The sequence below is a fragment of the Lepisosteus oculatus genome, chromosome 14 (genome assembly GCF_040954835.1).
Source record: "Lepisosteus oculatus isolate fLepOcu1 chromosome 14, fLepOcu1.hap2, whole genome shotgun sequence".
In the NCBI taxonomy this organism is placed as follows: domain Eukaryota; kingdom Metazoa; phylum Chordata; class Actinopteri; order Semionotiformes; family Lepisosteidae; genus Lepisosteus; species Lepisosteus oculatus.
Genome location: NC_090709.1, coordinates 6,231,394 through 6,249,642, shown reverse-complemented (window position 1 = coordinate 6,249,642; position 18,249 = coordinate 6,231,394). Strand labels below are relative to the sequence as shown.

At 42.8% G+C, this 18,249-nt stretch overlaps 2 non-coding genes and 1 pseudogene across 2 annotated transcripts; 2 read left to right on the top strand and 1 right to left on the bottom strand.

The window, feature by feature from the left end:
* The first annotated feature begins 1,480 nt into the window (after positions 1-1,480).
* Positions 1,481-1,552, top strand: trnac-aca (transfer RNA cysteine (anticodon ACA)). Its single transcript has one exon. It is a non-coding gene; the product is annotated as a tRNA-Cys (tRNA).
* Positions 1,553-8,089: 6,537 nt separating this feature from the next.
* Positions 8,090-8,208, top strand: LOC138219007 (5S ribosomal RNA; annotated as a pseudogene).
* A 623-nt stretch (positions 8,209-8,831) lies between these two features.
* On the bottom strand, positions 8,832-8,995 carry LOC138243513 (U1 spliceosomal RNA). Its single transcript, XR_011192168.1, has one exon. It is a non-coding gene; the product is annotated as a U1 spliceosomal RNA (small nuclear RNA).
* Between the last annotated feature and the right edge of the window lie 9,254 nt (positions 8,996-18,249).

Sequence of the window (18,249 nt, the reverse complement as noted above, 5' to 3'; positions counted from 1 at the left end):
AAACATGTTTTATAAATGTTTTCTAACACACGTGAGTGTGGAATTATCTTTTAATGTAATAAACACAAGTAGTGACACTCTGGTCAGTACACTGTATATTGATTATTAGTAGCCGATGGGCCAATGGCCGTGTCTACAGTAGTGACCAGTTGACCAGTCTGTAGCTCTCAGCAGTGGGACTAAGATCACACAGAAGAAGACCTGTCTGTGTGTGATTCCACACCAGCCCAGGGAATCACCAGCTCTCATATGTCTCTCACAGGTGTCTCACAGTCTTATAAATTTTACAATTAGATGAATTATTGTAACAGTTATACATTTAATTTAAATAATCAGACTACCCATGGAACTAAGAGCAGGCTGGAAATAAAACCAGGATACACATTTTAACCTCCAGGATCAGGTTCCTGATCCTCCTGGCTTCTATACTCTGATGATTCATTTAAAACATTTAAAAGCACTTATTACAGGGACTTGTGCTCGTTCTCTACTGCTCCACACGGGTACGCCTTGTAACACATTAATCTGCGAAGTAAACTATTTTTTTTCCTGTTTAATGAATTTCATTCCTTGGTTTGTCGCTCTCCTTTTACAACTGTTATGATTCGCTTCTCTTCACAGCCTGGTGTGTTCTTTTTTGGGGGGGATGTTATATCTGTAAGAAAAGAACCCCCGGGCTCCGGACAGGAGTCTCCTCCAGCGGAGACTCGCTCTGCTCTGTTAGAAAGAGCGCTGTGATGTCACAGACACCAGCCTGAGCACCTGGATCAGAGAGCAAGACCGCGGGAGGCGCAGGGCGCGCACGGAGGAGAGTTATTGATCACTTATCTATCGAAAACCAATTAATTCAATTGAAAAACGATTAACTTCACCGATTGGTGAGTACTGGTTCTTTTTCTGTTTTTGATCCTGTTTTAAATATCTAGAAAACAGTCAATAAAGACTGTATCGATCAATTACCACAGTGCGTTTAGTGTAAAAAATGTTCAAACCGAAATTAAACAATGATTATTCTTATTATTATTTAGGTAACTGTATCCTAGAGCTAAAAAAATATATTCCAAGTTGATAAATGTATGTAAGTAACAGTTTACATGTATTTTTTCCCGTGTTTATAAATCATAAGTATGGTTACACGGGGACAGGCGCCACATCACTGTGTGCGTCTAGGTGTATCGTGTTCATCACAAAGAGCGATGTAACGTCATGGGTAGCAACAAATACTAATACTAGTGTATTCATATTAATATTAATGAGAGTACAACTGGTTGTTTTAATGCTAGTGTTCATGTGAGTATTAATGATGATAGCGCTACTGATTTTAGACAGTTTTAGTTTTAATGTTCATATTCATGTAAATATTATTTATAATTATAGTGTTACTGTTAGAGAATTAACAGTAGTAGTATTAGTTTTAATACTAGTTATTCTAGCATTACTGTTATTCTCTTTGGGGGAATTAAAAGGACTTGTCATGAGTGACCTCGTGGTGCAACGGTAGCGCGTCTGACTACAGATCAGAAGGTTGCGTGTTCAAATCACATTGAGGTCAGCTGGTGTGTTTGCAGGTGCCTGAAAATCTGAAAATTTAAAAATTACACCACATAGGTAATCTGAATGAAATAACAGTGCAGTATAGAACACCCAGATAGGAGCTTATGCAGCAGATCATCTTGAACACGACAAGAGAAAAGGCACACTGCACATCTGTGAAACATCATGTCTGGCTTTAGAGACAGTGACAACAGAGAATGGAAGTTTCAGACTGCTTCTTTGTTACAGGTTCAAGCAAACCTGAAAGTTAGGGAGTGTTTGGTCACTTTGTATGACAAAGTGTCTGAAGCCTGTAATAAACCGAAATCAGATGCGTTATCCATTAAACAACTAACCCGTCATGTAAATGAATTGCACCATGGTGAGTTCAGCGCCGCTACTAGTAATACCCCACCCCCATCTAAAATTTCTAAGTGAGAAATGTGTTTTCTACATTTTTATCAGTTTTAAAAAATCATCACTTTTTGATTGATTTAGAATTCCAAGAAAAAAGCGTTTTGTTCCACAACGGCATGAAATGATCACGTCTTTCACTCTACTTCTCTCTTGTAGTAAAGGAGATCTTGCTAGGTGAGCATTTGCTCCGGTAAATTAGGTCACTTTTCATGTTATCTCACTTCTTCTAAACACAACATTTCCTGGTGCATGTTTTCTCCATGAAAAAAGACATTTTCCCTTACATGATTTCTCGTTTTGTTTCATCAAAGAGTACAGAAAAAAGAAAGAAAGGAAAAGTGTCGTAAATTAATTCTGTCCCCCTTGGGAGATGTCAAGCGCATTGGACATGAAAAGTGCCCAATAAAAGCCATTTCTCTTCATTTCTCTTACGGTCAGGGCTCCTGTTCCGTGTAAAGGAGGCAGCTTGCTCAGCCGGCAGACTCAGGGCTTCGAGAACGCAGATGGCTCAGAGCGGTGTGTCCAAGCTGCTATAAAAGAGGAGAATTCTGCCGGCACCGTAGCTGAGTCGGTTTAAGTACCTGTCTCATTAACTGGAGATCCTGGCTCCACATCCGAGCTGTGCCTTTCTTCCTGTCTTTTTGTGCAGAAACTACCATCTTGGACAACCGCATAGGGCTTGATTTAGTTTAAAGCATGAATGCATTTCCTTTCTGCAACAACTTGTTTTTCAAGAAATTCATACAGCTTGTGAAAAATGAAATGTAATTCTTGGCTATCAGAGCAGAAGGAATATTGCCGACTGGCAAGAAAATGCAAGCAATGTTTATTTTTTGACCGGGAAGGTGCGAATGGAGAAAAGCCTTTCGCATCAGTCTCTGTGGCGCAATCAGCGAGCACGTTCGACTGTTAACTGAAAGATTGGTGTTTCAAGCCCACCCAGGGACGATCTTCTTCTTATTATTGTCAATGTAAACACTGCCTCCGCTAAAGCCGAAACCTTAACCCTCTTTATATTTGCCGAAAATGCGAGTCTTTTGCCCGTGTCCAAGAACAACACTTGAGACCGGGGAAGTCCAATAGTGATCAACACCGCAACTCCCCAGACAACCATATTCACCCATGGAAAAGTATCTTTGAAGGGCTGGCGGGAGATATCATTTACAGATGCAGCCATTCAAAATGCACGGGCGATACCGCATTATTTTGTGGTGCCCTTTACGCAGTCTACCGCGAGTTACCGGTAAATACCGCGAGTTACCGTAAATTCCCCTATAATACCGCAAGCAAAATAATAGTATCCGGAATTTCCCCAAGGTGGAGCTAATAAAGCTCAACCTCTCATGTTTGAGCTGTAGCCATTAAAGTCTTTAACGAAGTTATTACTAATAGTATTAATAATGAATGACCTTGGACAAGCTGTAAACTCAAAGTATTACCCTGGTCCTTATTATTGTTTTCATTGACCGTGTTTGTAAAAGTAACATTTCGCAATCACGCATTTGTTTCCAATCCAAAGTACAGTAATTTTTGAGAATCGATTCACCATGCCTTTCACATGCTCATAAAAGAGATTGATTTAGGAACATGAACATATTACCGTATGCTAACTGTACTGTATACAGTATGTATATGTATATTTAATGTCTTAAATGTCTTAAATGTCTTACAAGCCAGCAGCCATATCACCCTGCAACTCACAACTGGCAACCCACTGAAGCTAAGCAGGTGTGAGCCTGGTCAGTACCTGGATGGGAGACCTCCTGGGAAAAACTAAGGTTGCTGCTGGAAGAGGTGTTAGTGGGGCCAGCAGGGGGGCGCTCACCCTGTGGTCCATGTGGGTCCTAATGCCCCAGTATAGTGATGGGGACACTATACTGTAAACAGGCGCCGTCCTTCGGATGAGACGTAAAACCGAGGTCCTGACTCTCTGTGGTCATTAAAAATCCCAGGGCTCTTCTCGAAAAGAGTAGGGGTGTACCCCGGTGTCCTGGCCAAATTTCCAATTGGCCCTTACTAATCATGGCCTCCTAATAATCCCCCTCTATGAATTGGCTTCATTACTCTGCTCTCCTCCCCACTGATAGCTGATGTGTGGTGAGCGTTCTGGCGCACTATGGCTGCCGTCGCATCATCCAGGTGGATGCTGCACATTGGTGGTGGTGGAGGGGAGTCCCCATTACCTGTAAAGCGCTTTGAGTGGAGTGTCCAGAAAAGCGCTATATAAGTGTAAGCTATTATTATTATTAAATGTGCCCGTTTAAGTATTGAATATTTATATGGAATTTTACCACTGAAGGGAAATCTTAGTAGCTGAGCATAAAAATAATAGGAGCATACTGTAACGGGTGTGAAGGGCATAAACGATATTAATTTTGGAACACAAACATACAGTATATGGATGGTCTTGGTACTTTAAAGAAAAAATACACACCAGTATTCCATTTCTCCCTAAACATTTTAAGCATCGAAGTCTTTAACGAGATACCGGAGTCAACAAGCATACTTTTAGAATTTGATTAAAAGGGAATATAATATGGAATCGCGTATCTAAAGAAATTAATAACGATATAATTATATTCATGTACCGCAACACAAGAATAGTACACGCTGTACATTGTTTGTTGATAATGTTTCTGTAGTGCTTTTTCAGCACCCTGCATGTGACCTTGCTGGTGGCGCAGGGGGCTAGGTTCCTAACTCCCATGTCACACGGTCTGTGATTGAACCCCATTGGAACTATGACTGTTTCTTTGAACAAAGATTTCTTTGAAAAAATGAAACGTTTCCCTTGGTCAGAGATTAAATAAAACCTCACTCGCACCAAACAAATTTATATTTCTAAATATCACAACATGATCGAATTTAAGTCTTTTTAATAACAATGAATAGCCACCTATGCGTTACAAAATAAACCTTTATATTGATTTGAATCGTGTTTTGATTTAAATCGTAAACGCGTGTTTAAATATATCTGTTTAAAGGCGATATATAAAAGCGCTGATTCTTATGGAATGTGTTCCGCCGGGGATTCAAAAAAAATATTTTTTTTTAATAGCGTATCTAATGAAAATAGTAGTATAACTTTGTTCATGCACAAACAGTGGCATGTTACATTATTAATTTGGGTGTCTCCTCTTGCCAGAAAGCTCTAAATTGCATTTTGAGTGCGGTTTTTGACTTTTTCTAAATTGCAACCCATAAATAAAGCTGATACAGTTTAGACTTACTGTATTTTAAACTGTATTACAGCAGCACATTGGACAATTTAAAAGTGGAATCGCAAAGCAAAGTAAATACCCAACACTGATTGTACCCATCTGTCATGCTAATAAAACACCTTGAATTGAATTGAATTGAGGGAGAGAGGGGGGAGGGCGAGCAAGATTACCAGGACGTAAGGCAAATAAGATACACTCCACAGACATTCACAACAGCGATATATCATAAAACGTTTTCACATGTAGTTAAGTTATTACTTGGTTTTCAAAGTGCAATGAAATACAATATTGTTGTTCTTGTTGTTTTTATCCCGTAAAGCGTTTTGAGAAGCCACCTTTAAAGGTGAAATTTACTATAAAAGCGCTGATTCTTACAGAATGTGTTCCGCCGGGGATTCAAAATTTTTTTCAGCTAACAAGGCTCGCCAGCTATTGTGAATTGAAACCTGTTTTTCTAGCTTTTAAAGTCGTGCGATGTGTTGCCACAATTCAAATAGAGAAAAAAGAGCTGACTGACAAGATTTAAGATGTGGCTGTCAATGTTGGATTAAAAAAAAAACACATTGCCCGAGGTTTGTTGCATTGCTTGAAAAATAACTTTATTTCGAGAGACTGGATAAGTAATTCAAGTGTTTTTTTTAACTTCCTGTAAAAACAACTAATAATTTAACTATATGTGCAAACGTTTTATGATAAGTCGCCGTTGTGAATGTCTGTGGACATGTGCTGGCTGGACAGGAGGCTCTACTGTACACAGAGATGGGCGGGTGGAGGGGACAAGCCTCTTAGTGAGCCGAAAATCTCATCAAGAATCAGTTTCAGCAACAGGGCTTGGCGCATTGTTCCATTCTCCGCCCACTCTCGGTGTAAACAAGTCCCTCCTGGTCTCTGCTTGAAATGCACTTTCCTGCATTTGCTTTGGTGTAACTGGCTTCCCCTGCATGGGCGAATTTGAAGAAGATCCTTAGTAAGTCATTGAAGAAAACCGAGAAGAGGTCGGAGTGGCCTCTGTCGTTCATCAACCATCCAGGCAGGCAGTACTCCTCCTATTCTGCCAGGACCCGGAATCGAACCGGGGTTGTTGCGGCCACAACACAAAATACTGACCACTATACGATCACAGCGAGTTACTGAGATAGACGCAGAGGGGTGGGAAGGATGTACTCTCTTCGTGTGACACTAGTCGGAAAAGTCCTGACGTTTTATTTCAACTGAGCCCTAGTATACATCGACCCTTCGACACTCTGAGTGCCAACTCTCTTGTGTGTTTTCTCCACCAAGCAGCTGGAGTGCAATGGCCGAGCCTCACCCTGGGTGAACCTCCTTCTTGATCAAGGTATCTCCCCTGCCAGGTAAGTATGAGTTGTACAAGCCCCTGCAAGCGGCTCGCACCGAAAGCACAAAGCGCGCAGCCTAGGCCAGCACCTTGTCCCGCACGCCGCCGCCTCCGGCTCTTACCTGCTCTCCAGAACCTGCTGCCTTCTGTGCTGTTCTCTCGGCACCGCTGCAGCGCACACAACTCTTGCAGCGCGGGGAGAAAGTTTCCACGCTCCGCCGCAGGGAAGGCTCGCTCCGTGCGCACATGTCCTTTCAATGCCAGTTAAACAAGTGCTCCGCATTAGCAGCGTCGGGGCTCCGGCGTGTCGCACCTCACCTCACCTCGCACAGCCCCCTCCTTGAATGTCTGGCGCTGGGCATGCCCCGCTCTCCTCCACCTTATCTTATTGCGTGTGACCACCAACAATGGCCACAATGCCGGGGAATGGCACCTGTAAAGTGTTAATTGGGGCACAGGAACAGCCCGTCTCGTCTCGGGGGGGCCGGCTTCAGAGACAATACAGCAAACACAGCGGGGCGGGGGAAGAAGAGGACACGACACATGCAGGTACATTCAGCTCAGGTGGGAACGAGTCATTTGTCGGTCTTTTCAAGTGCTGGGAGCCGAGTAATCCTTCGCTTGTATCGTTTCTCCCCGGTGACTAGATCTCACCCTGCGACTCTTGACTCGGCTCACCCACGGCAGCCCAGCAGGTGTGAGCCTAGCCGGCACCCGGATGGGAGATTCCCCCCGGAAAAGCTCAGGTTGCTGCTGCTTCTGCAAGAGGTGTGACTGGGACCAGTAGGGAGCTCACTGTGGCTTTCTTATGCCCCAGCATCCTGATGGCGACACTCTGCTGCACAAACAGGCGCTGTCCTTCGGGGAAGGCGTAAAACTGAGGTCCCGACCCTCCATGGCCATTAAGAAATCCCAGGGCGTCTCTCAAAAAGAGACGCCGGGGGTGTCACTCTGGTGTTAGTGTTCCGCTTTACCAATCAGTCGGAGTCTCCTCCTAATCCCCGTCTCATATGTAACAATCAATGACAAGGCCCCCTGTCCCGCGATATTGTACTTGTCTCCTGGCCGCTTGCTGGCGCCGTGAGATTTAGTACTCGCGCAAGAGACCGGGGGCAGAGCGCGAACGCGGTCCCCCGCCCCCCACAAAGTGTGCGCTCCAGGTTCCCTCTCGGGGCTCTGCAACACAGCGGAAAGGCAGCGAGAAGGAGCCTCTTGCTCTGACGCCGCAAGGCCACAAGAGGGCGGAGGCGCCACGTGCCCGGCCGACGTGTTGGACTGGTGCGCTATATGTGCTGAAATAAACACGCGACAGCCCAGAAATGTTTTCAGAGTGCTGTGCACTGGAGGTTTTTGTCTTGTGAAGACTTGCCTTGTGCTCCTCCATGCAGTTTGTTTGTTCTCCTCCAGTGTGGGACAAGCCAACACAAGGGAGCACATTTGCCAACATCCAGGTACGCAATGCGATTTGGAAAGAAGCTCCTTTCCAAAGAGTTGCACACGAACGATCCTTCAGTCCTGCTCAGGGGGCACGGAGCCCCAGCCACACACAGCTTCAAGTAGCGAGTCAGGCACCTCTGCTTTCACTTGTGGCCTCACCACCCTGAACGCGCCTGATTTGGTCTGGTTTTTGAAGCTAAGCAGGGTTGGGCCTGAATAGTACTTGGATGGGAGACTTCCTGGGAATACCAGGTGCTGCAAGCTTTTGCTCTCTCGGCCAGCAGGGGTCGCCGTTGGTGCCGTAGGATTTGGGAAGAAAATCTGGAGGATGGAAAGGTGATCTATAGCCTCATCTCTAGAGATGTTTTGTTGCTATGGCATGTGTGTGACCCATATAAAAAAAAACCCGTTTGTAAAACGAATATCGAAGCTGCCTCTAAATCTGCAAATAAAGATGAGTCGATAAACCACTTGTTTTTCGTATAACTATACATATATTCATTTATTACTGATTTCATTCATTGAGCACGGATACAATAGAGGTTCAGCCATTCACTGTTTGACATATCTGCACTGGTACAGAACCTAGCAATCAGAAAATGGGTGAAACTGTCTTTAGAATTAGCATACAGCACCGAGGCCCCCATGACCAAATAAAGGCTATCCTCGATAATCAGCCTAAATAATACAGACTACAGCAAAACGACTGACTTTGAAAAGGGAATGAATGTCCGGAAGGAGTAGTGTAACCAGCTTGAAATGCTTCTCCGGACCTCTAACTGAAAGAAACCGGGAACCAGCAGTGGCATCGATTCCTTTCGAACTGGGATCCTATCGCAGCTCGTGGTGTCGTAACTCTTCCGTATCTGATATTGGACCAAGCACATCAGGGGAGAGCGCGAACGCAGTCCCCCACTACCAGAAATTATGCAGTCGAGATTCCCACATTTGGGGAATTCGCAGGGGTCAGCACAGCCGGAGTGTAATGGCTGAGACTCGCCCTGGGTGAACCTCCTTCTTGATCAAGGTATCTCCCCTGCCAGGTAAGTATGTGTTGTACAAGCCCCTGCAAGCGGCCCACACCCTCAGCACTAATCGCGCAGCCTAGGCTAGCTCCTCGCCTGGCTGGCTCCGTGAGATTTAGTACTCGCGCAAGAGACTGGGGGCAGAGCGCGAAGGCAGCCCCCCGCCCCCCTCTAAGTGTGCGCTCCTGGTTCCCTCTCAGGGCTCTGCAACATAGCGTCCCGGCGCTTCCTCCTCACCTTCCGGAGGCGATGTGCGTCTGGTTCAATTGGTGCTGTTTCTGTTTTGAAATAAAACGCGCCAGCCAAGAATTGTTTTCAGAGTGCTGTGCACTGGAGGTTTTTGTCTTGTGAAGACTTGCCTTGTGCTCCTCCAGTGCGGGACAAGCCAACACAAGGGAGCACGTTCGCGAACATCCAGGCACGCATTGATTTCGAAAGAAGCTCCTTTCCAAAGAATTGCAAATAAACGATCCTCCAGTTCTGCTCAGGGGACATGGAGCCCCCGCCACACAATGCAACGGGAGTATAAATGATGTCTCCCGCCAGCCATTCGACGATCATTTTTCATGGGTGAATATGGTTTTCTGGGGGGTTGCAATGTTCTTCATTATTGGACATTCCTGGTGATTCTGACACGTGTTAAACACTCGCATTTCCTGCAATTATAAAAAGGGTTAAGTTTCGGTTTCGCTGACAAATCGAATCGACCTTCACGGAGAGAAGAAAGGAAACACAATGTTTTGGCTGTGGAGCTTAGTACCGATAACACTGCTGTTATTGATGGAGTAGAAACAAGTAATGTATTGGCAGCTTTATCTGGGGCGAGAAGTCCTGGAACAACTACAAAAATGTTAGGATGCAGAGGAAGAAATATTTTTCCACCTCACCTCACCCAATCCTGCTGCATTAACGAAGCTGAAGTTGGCTTCTTATTCGCCAGCTTCTCATTCGCGTTTTTCGTTCCACCTTATAAGGTGCTGTGATGTTATGCCGCCTTTCGCCTGTAGATGGCTCTCTATAGTTATTTTTAAAAATACTAATCCGAGTGGATTACTGGACATAGCCTCAGTAAAGGGGAATATGTACATAATGATTATCCAAATTGCATTTTTGTATGAAACACATTTAAGAAAATCGAAAACCAATTTTCAAAACTCACAATAACACAAACTGGCATGTTAGACGACAAGTAAATAAGACAAAAGCAAACCATGAATTCACTGGCATTTTCTGCATATTTACCACGACCTTGCCTTCTGATTATTAAAAGTCTCAAAATCTTGCATTTTGCAAGAAATGTTAATATAGCAGTCTACAATGGGATATTTAGAACATGGCATGTGAGAATATGGTTAACCGAAGATGAGCAAAGGGTGATGGCACTTTCTTTTTATTGCTATGACCCTCCCTAGATATGAGTTTGAGGGTATGTCCCATGACATGAGCCGGTAATGAGCCGGTTTCCTGATAACCCTGCCACTAATGGTTGTTACTTTACTTCTGGGTAAAGTTACTGGCTCTCCTACAGATGTACTCTCCACTGTCTGAGGACTCGGCAATCGTCAGAAAGTCCTGTATTCTCAGCATTTTCTGTTTCTGCAGATTCAAAATCAAGATCCAATGGAGGAGCGTGTCAAAGATGTTTTACATTTCTCATTATTTTTGAGCCATCTTCAACATTCACTAACTCAAAAGAGTTACAAGAGGTGTTTCTCAATAACACATAGCGAGTGTCTTTGAACTTGGCATCCAATTTACCGGTGTCTAGGCCAGCCACAAACACTACGTCACCGACCTTGAAGTTATGATCCCTTGCTCGATGTGTCTGGTCTGCATATAATTTCATTTTGTGTGCATACTCCTCATGATGTCTATGGATATCTTTTGTCTTTTGAATGTCCCTTGGCTCTTCTTTCTTTTCCACGTTTGGTAGTTTAGTCCGGATATCACGCCCAAAGATAAGATTAGCTGGGGTTTCTCCAGATGCCCTGTGTGGTGTTGATCTATAAGTCAGCAGAATCTTAGGGAGTTCCTCTCTCTCTCTTTTCCTTCTGTCACAGCTGCTCTTAAGGCCTTTTTCAGATATCTGTGAAATCTTTCAATTTTGCCATTACTTCTCGGATAGTAAGGTGATGCACGGATGTGTTTAATTCCACAATTAGTCAGAAATGATTCAAACAACTGTCCTATGAATTGCCTGCCATTATCTGTTACTACCTCTAGTGATAACCAAATCGTGCAAAGATGTTCATCAGCTCTCTAATAACTGTGGCTGAAGATATGTCTGATACAACAACCGCCTCAGGTTAAGAAGTATAATAGTCTATGACAGTCAATATGTATTCATTCTGAATGGGACCTACCAGGGCAATGCCCAATTTTGTCCAAGGCCTTGGTGGTAATTCAAGTGGTTGGAGAGGTTGATCCTCCTGCAATGGCTGATTCAACACACAAGTGGAACAATTCCTAATTAGTCTTTCAACATCACTGTCCATGTTGGGCCAGTAAAAGTTGCTTCTCAGGTACTGTTTTGTACGAACTACACCCTGATGTGTCTCATGTGCTATTTTCAGTGCTTGTCTGATTTTTGTTTTCGGTAACACAATCCTCTGTCCTCATAAAAGCAGTCCATCATATGTAGATAACTCCAACCTACACCTGTGGTATGGCTGCAGTTCGTCTGGAATTGGATAAGGCCATTGTCCTTTTTCCACTATGGACATCAACAATTTCAATGTGTCATCTTCATTTGTTGCTTGTTTAAGTTCCTCAAGTGTCAGTGCATGCAGTGCATAAGAGCTGATTGAAAGCACTCCATCAACATAGGTGTCTACATAACCAGTGTCTTCTGTGTCTGGTAAAGGAAGACGTGACAATGAGTCTGGGACATTGGTTTTCCCTACCTTGTGTTCAATTTTGTAATCATAAGGCCATAATCTCAATCCAAGTCTTTGTATCCTGGGTGGTAACAATGTTGCCTTTTTGGGATTGAACATATAAATGAGGGGTTTATGATCTGTTTGAAGTGTGAACTTGCCTCCCCATAAATATGTCCTAAAATGTTCCACTGCCCAAACACAACCCAAGGCTTCACGCTCTATTTGTGAGTAATGCCTTTCTGTTGGGGTAAGTGAGCGACTTGCATATGCCACTGGTTTGTTCTGTCCATCTTCTTGTCTTTGTAGCAATACTGCTCCAAATCCTACAGGATTCACGTCACTGATCACTACTGTTGACGCATCTAGTTTGAAGTATGCCAGACATGGTTCAGTTACAAGTGCTCTTTTCAACTTGGCAATGGCTTTCTCAGTTTCCGATGTCCATTCCCACTTCTGTCCTTTCCTCGTTAGTTTTCTAAGGGTTCTGATATATCTGCATAATTAGGAATTAATTTAATCAAAAATCCACAATTGCCTAAGAACGAGTGCAGAAGCGCAACATTCTCAGGTCTCGGTGCACTGCAAACAGCTCTCACCTTTTTTGGGTCTGGTTTTATTCCTTCTGCAGTGACCAAATGTCCCAGTATCTCGATCTCTTTTAGGCCAAAGATGCACTTATCTTTATTTAAAGTTAAGCCTCTGTCTTGGAATCTTTGGAATACTTGCCTGAGCCTCTGTTCAACTTGTTCTTCATTTTCCGCATGTACTACCACATCATCCATATACCATAAAACACCTGGCATTTCACACAACATCGAGTCCATAGCCTTCTGATAGGCCTCTGGGGCACTAGACAAGCCATAAGGAACTACTCTGAAATGGTAACAACCCCTGTGTGTAGTAAGGTGTCTTGATGTCAGGGCCAACTCAACTTGCCAGAATCCTTTTCGAACATCTAACTTTGCAAAAACTTTGGCTCCTTGCACTGCTTGCAATATGCTATCAACCGTTGGTACTAGATGTCTCTCTCTGATTACTGCTTTATTCACTTCTCACAGATCCACACACAGTCTCACATCCTTGGTGTCTTTTTAGGTATTGTAGCGGCAATGCTTGTTAGTAAGACAGAATTAAGTGTTGCTGTGCTTTCCCAAATGAGGCCTCATCTCTCTGTTCATCTCTGTGGTGCAGCCACAGAGAAACTATCCATGCAGGCTGATTTAAAGATGTTTTCTTTTGATAAGGGATAGCTCCCAAATGGGGATGCACTTAGCTAAGCCTGGCTATCATGATCAATGGTCATCCATTGGCGCCTATCTGTCTAGGGAGTGCCAGATGGACATCTGGACTCCATTCCTAAGTGTCAGGAGTAAGTGACTCATATCTCACCTTGATCAACCAATCAGGGACTGGTAGGGCCGAGTAACCCACGTGGGACTCTGATGCCCATGGAACTTTCAGCCAATGAACGAGCTGAAGTTCCTCCAGGTAAAAACAGGCAACACAGAGGGCCTGAGAGAATTCTGTGGACTTTTCTAAAGGGAATTCAAAGGAGAATTCCAGGGCAGGACGGCCCAGGAGCAGAAGGCTCCCAAGGGCAGGACATTCTCGCAGAGCGCCTCCTGACCATCCTGAGACTCAGCCCGGACAACCACGGAACTGCCAGTGTGTCCGAGTGCCAGAACTTTCCTTTGTTCTAAGAGTCTAGAGCGGAGGTTGCCAGAGAGTAACCAGAGGATCCACCCGAGGTTAGCACCAGCAGCAAGCCTCGTGGACAGGTCGGAACTGTGGACAGCTGAATCACTATTCAGAACTAGCACTTCATCAGGAAAGAACCGGTCCTCTTCCTGACTTGCTGGGACCCACAGTCATCTTTTCTCCTGTGCACAAACTGTGGTAGTTAAAGCCAACACTAACTAGCCAGTCAGTGAGCATCAGCAGCGCACCGTCGCAAGCCGCACAGCACAGCCTGGAACGCAGCCAGAGAGCGCGGATTGGACAGCAACAGCCTGCAACTGTTTCTTTGTGCCCGCAGGAGATCTGAATCACCAGAGATTGGATGAGTATTCAACTTCAATGCATTACAGCTCGAGAATTCAATTGTTATCCCAACCAGTTGATATCAATTTAATTCCTAAGAGTTATGTACTTGTTTTCAGTATCTAATGTAGAAGTTGTAACCAAGTTCAATGACGAAACAGTCTAAATGAATGATATACTGAACGTATGTCCTCTTGATATATGTAACTCTTTGTAACTGACTGAATATATACCTTTTGTATTCTGATAACCCTCTCGATAAGATCTGTTAGGTTTATATGGATATTCTATGTATTAATAAATGTATCCTCGTGTATTAGTACCTGTGTGTGTGCGTTGTTTGAGTTATATCGCATGGTTGGATTCTAAGGCCATCAAAAGTATCATTTTGTGATTTACTGCTACAATTAATAATTGTCCCAGTAAATGCCCAAACCCTACAGAACTAGTGCCTTCAGAGAGCACATTACAGTATTATCAGAATATTTTTGATCCATCTGCACCTTGATTCACTTGTTCAATAATTCCATCATCCAGGATTTTATCTAACTCCTGATTAACAGCTTCTATCACTGGATAGGGTACTCGTCTCAGACTTTGAGCTACTGGCAAAACTTTCTCATCTACTGTAACCTTGATCTGTCCTAAACCTTTAAAGAGTGACTCATATTCCTGTGCTAACTGCTGAAACCTCTCTGAGGACTGGTCAACCACATTGACAGTGTCTCCTACATTCAGAATCTTCAGATCAAAACATGCTTTTCTTCTCAACAACTGTTCTACATTTCCTTCAATTCCATAGGCTTTGTCCTTTATTACATTTTCCTGCCATTTCAGCTGTGCCTCAAAGTAGCCAACACACTGAAGTGGACTAATTTGTGCATAGGCATAGCATTTCTTATTAGTCTTCTTAAGTTTAGTTCTGTGTGCAAACACTTTCTTGAAACGTTCTACTCCAATGAGGTTTCTTCCACTTCCTGTATCTATCACCATTTTTATCTCTTGGCCATTTATTTGAACAGTTTCTTTACCTTCAGGGTCAATGGAATAAACAAATTCATCTGAGTCTGAAGAAGGTTCTTGAACTGTGCTCACTGGTTTATCAGTTTTTTTTAAGCTTTGTCCCTTTCTTATTTGTATTAACTTTCTTTTCTTTTTGGAAACTGATTTTCTTTCTACACACTCTGGTGCATAATGACCTGTTTTCTTACAGTGTAGACATTTTGCTACTTGTGCTCTGCATTCATCTGCTTTGTGCGTTGGTAGTCTGCACCTGTAATGTCAGTTATGTAATGTCAGCCGTCCCTTGTTCTTCTATGTCTGTAACTTGACTGCGTCCTGCTGCTCAGCTTTTGTTTCTAAAGTTTGAGAGAGCAACCCGTTCAATGTTTCTTTTGAAGTAAACATGACTCTCTCTAGCTTTGTCACTGTGGTTAGAAAGCATTTTCTTGATTCTGCTTGAGCTGCTTCATAAATTCTAGCAACTGTAAGAGCTCTTTCTAAAGTCGATCTCTTAACATGTCAGCTTCCAATCCTTCAAAGTCACATGATTTGGCCAGTTCTCTTAGTGCATTTACAAAAGCATCAACAGACTCGTCCTGAGACTGAGATCTGTCACAACCGCCAGCCAGCCCAGATAAACTAACCAGTGCCAGCAGCGGTTTGAAAATAACAATTTATTTCTCTTTCTCAATTTAGAGTCTTCTCTTAGAGAGCTCTACCTCGCCTTTCTTTGTACCTCGCTTACTATACTTCTCCTGGTTTCTGAACTATCCTTTTGGCCCTTGACCTTGAACCTTGCCTACTGATTTGGATTGTAATATTCTCTTCGGATCTTCTGGATTTTGAACTACCTTTCGACCACGATCTCGCCTGAAGTTTTGGATTGTACGCCTGTTTTGATATCTACCTGGTCCTGCGTCTGCATACGATCTGCATACCTATTCGTGGGGGATTCCTTACAGATCCTTGTCTAAATTTATGCCATTCCAAAACCACATTTCTCTGCAGTGTAAAGTAAGTGTCTAAGGCAGCTACAGTCTGTTCATATGTACCTTTTTCTCCACAGAGGTTGGCGAAAATCCACTGCACAGGCGCCCCAATACAGTGCAGTAAGGTAGCATGATTCACGGCATCTGGAGCTCCTATAGATCCACTGGCTATTTAAAAAAATCTGTACGCCTCCATCCATATCTTGTATTCCGTATCCAAATCCGGAGCTCAAGGTTCAGTGGAACCAGTGGAGAAAGCTGGGCATGAGCAAGGGTTCTTGGCGTGGCTGCCGAATCTTCCATGGCGCAGCTAAACCAACAGTCTGAAAATTCAAAAGTGTGGGTCCACCAGCAAGAGAACTAAAATCTGCAGTGTTCTGCTTGCTTTGAGTTCGTCAAGCACTCGTTTCTCGTCGCCATAAATGTTGTGTATCTTAATAAAGAACCATTCTCATATTCTTTTGACTGTTTTATTAACTACACAAATCACACCCTTATGCCATATATTCCCACTTTCTACTCTCTCTTTCTGTTGTCTTATGATGTCTACTTCATTACACAGAAGATGTTCATCATGAGACTCAATACATTCCTGTGTTTTCTTCGTGCGAGGACGAGGTGCATTTGAGGTGCAAATGTCAAAAATCAAAATCCTCTGCTATTAATGTTGCTTTTTTTCATAGTTTCTTGAAACCTAAGGATTAAAATTAAGGTTAACATGCCAAAATACGAAAATACATCTGTACAGTGCTAACCTTATAATAGTAACTTAGTAATGCTTGTCAAGTTCTTCAACAAATCTGAATATAAAGAGGGTTAAGGACAATGTTTATATCAAAATCCCAGAAATGCCTCTCTTGGTAGGTTTGATCCACCTACCTTTCGGTTAACACTCAAACATACTAACTGATTACGCCTTAGAGACTCATGCATGTGACAACCAGAATTGAATTTCATCTTCCTCAATGTGTATGAATTTTTGTGATTGTCCAAAATGTCACATTCAACACAACCAGACAGGAAGAAAGGCACCAGTGGGATTCAAACCCAGAACCTTCTGTTTAGTAGATGGGTGCTGTAACCAATTAAGCCAAGGCACCAGAAGGGCCTTCTCCTTATACAGCCCCTTGGACACACCGCTCTGAAATGAAAAAAAAAAAATACCAGCACGATGCTCATGAGAGGGAAAAAAAGCGAAAGCACTTGAACATGTTGGCGTAGTGGCAATTCTATGTCTTGTAAACAGAAGATCGCGGGTTTGACCTCAGTCCGTGCCATATTTGTTATTTGACGCCTAATTTCTTTTTCAAAGTCTTCAAATAACTTTCAATCATTGTAGAGGTAGAAAATGCAAAGCCCTTACTGCTACCAACAATTCACCAATCAAGAGAGTCAATCTCTGTAAATTATGGCCAATGGTAGCCACTGTAACCAGGAATCTGCAGGGTTTAGCCAATCACATCTCAAAGAACTGAGAACAGCACATGTTTATCCAATCCCATGGGGATTCTGGAAGCTTTAGTCATGTTGAGTGTCCTGTAAGTACTCCTAATTTTAATTCCTTGTATTAATCCTAATATAGGATGCGGTACCGAAGCGGTAATCCTGACATTACTGCTTCTTCTTGTATGTTACTTGAAAAGTAATACTTATTACTTTTGATGAGTTATTTCTTACTCATCACTGCTCTATAACTTCATTACCCCCAGTTTTCTTAGAGCAGATGTAGGCAGTTGTAAAAAACTTTTAATTAGATGTGATTTTTTAAGGACTTCTCAAAGTGAGTGAATTGAGTTTAATAAGTGAGAGTACATTTTATTTACTGGTACAGCACCTCCTTTTTAGTACTTAATCAAGTGGAAGTTTTGTTAAATCTCACATGTACTGAAACCTTTAATGTCCTTTTCGGTTAAAATCGATGACTCAGAAATTCTCTGGTTTCGGTTTCCAGTGCTTTATTTCAGGTGTGCTTTCATGATGACAGAGGCAAGTTCAGGTAATCCTCTTTCTCAGCCAGCAACGTCTGCTTTACTGTTACAAGAGAGAAGCTTTAAGATGTTTTGGAAGAAAACGTTTTTTCTTTGAATTTCAGTGCGACAAAGTCTTTGTTTTAAAGAGTTCATATTTTAAAATACCAAGAAATCTTTTACATAACAAATGTGAAATAGGGAAACAATATATAATTGTACAGAAAAAGAAAACAGGATTTATTGACCAAAGGTAAAAGGTAATGCTACAATTGTGCAGAAAAGAATGAAATAAATATATAAAGTATAAATACAATATAAAAACCACTTTTATCATAATATTCTTATTGAGAGGAAGCAATCCAGTTGAGACAGCATTACAAGTAAAATAATAACAGCTTTA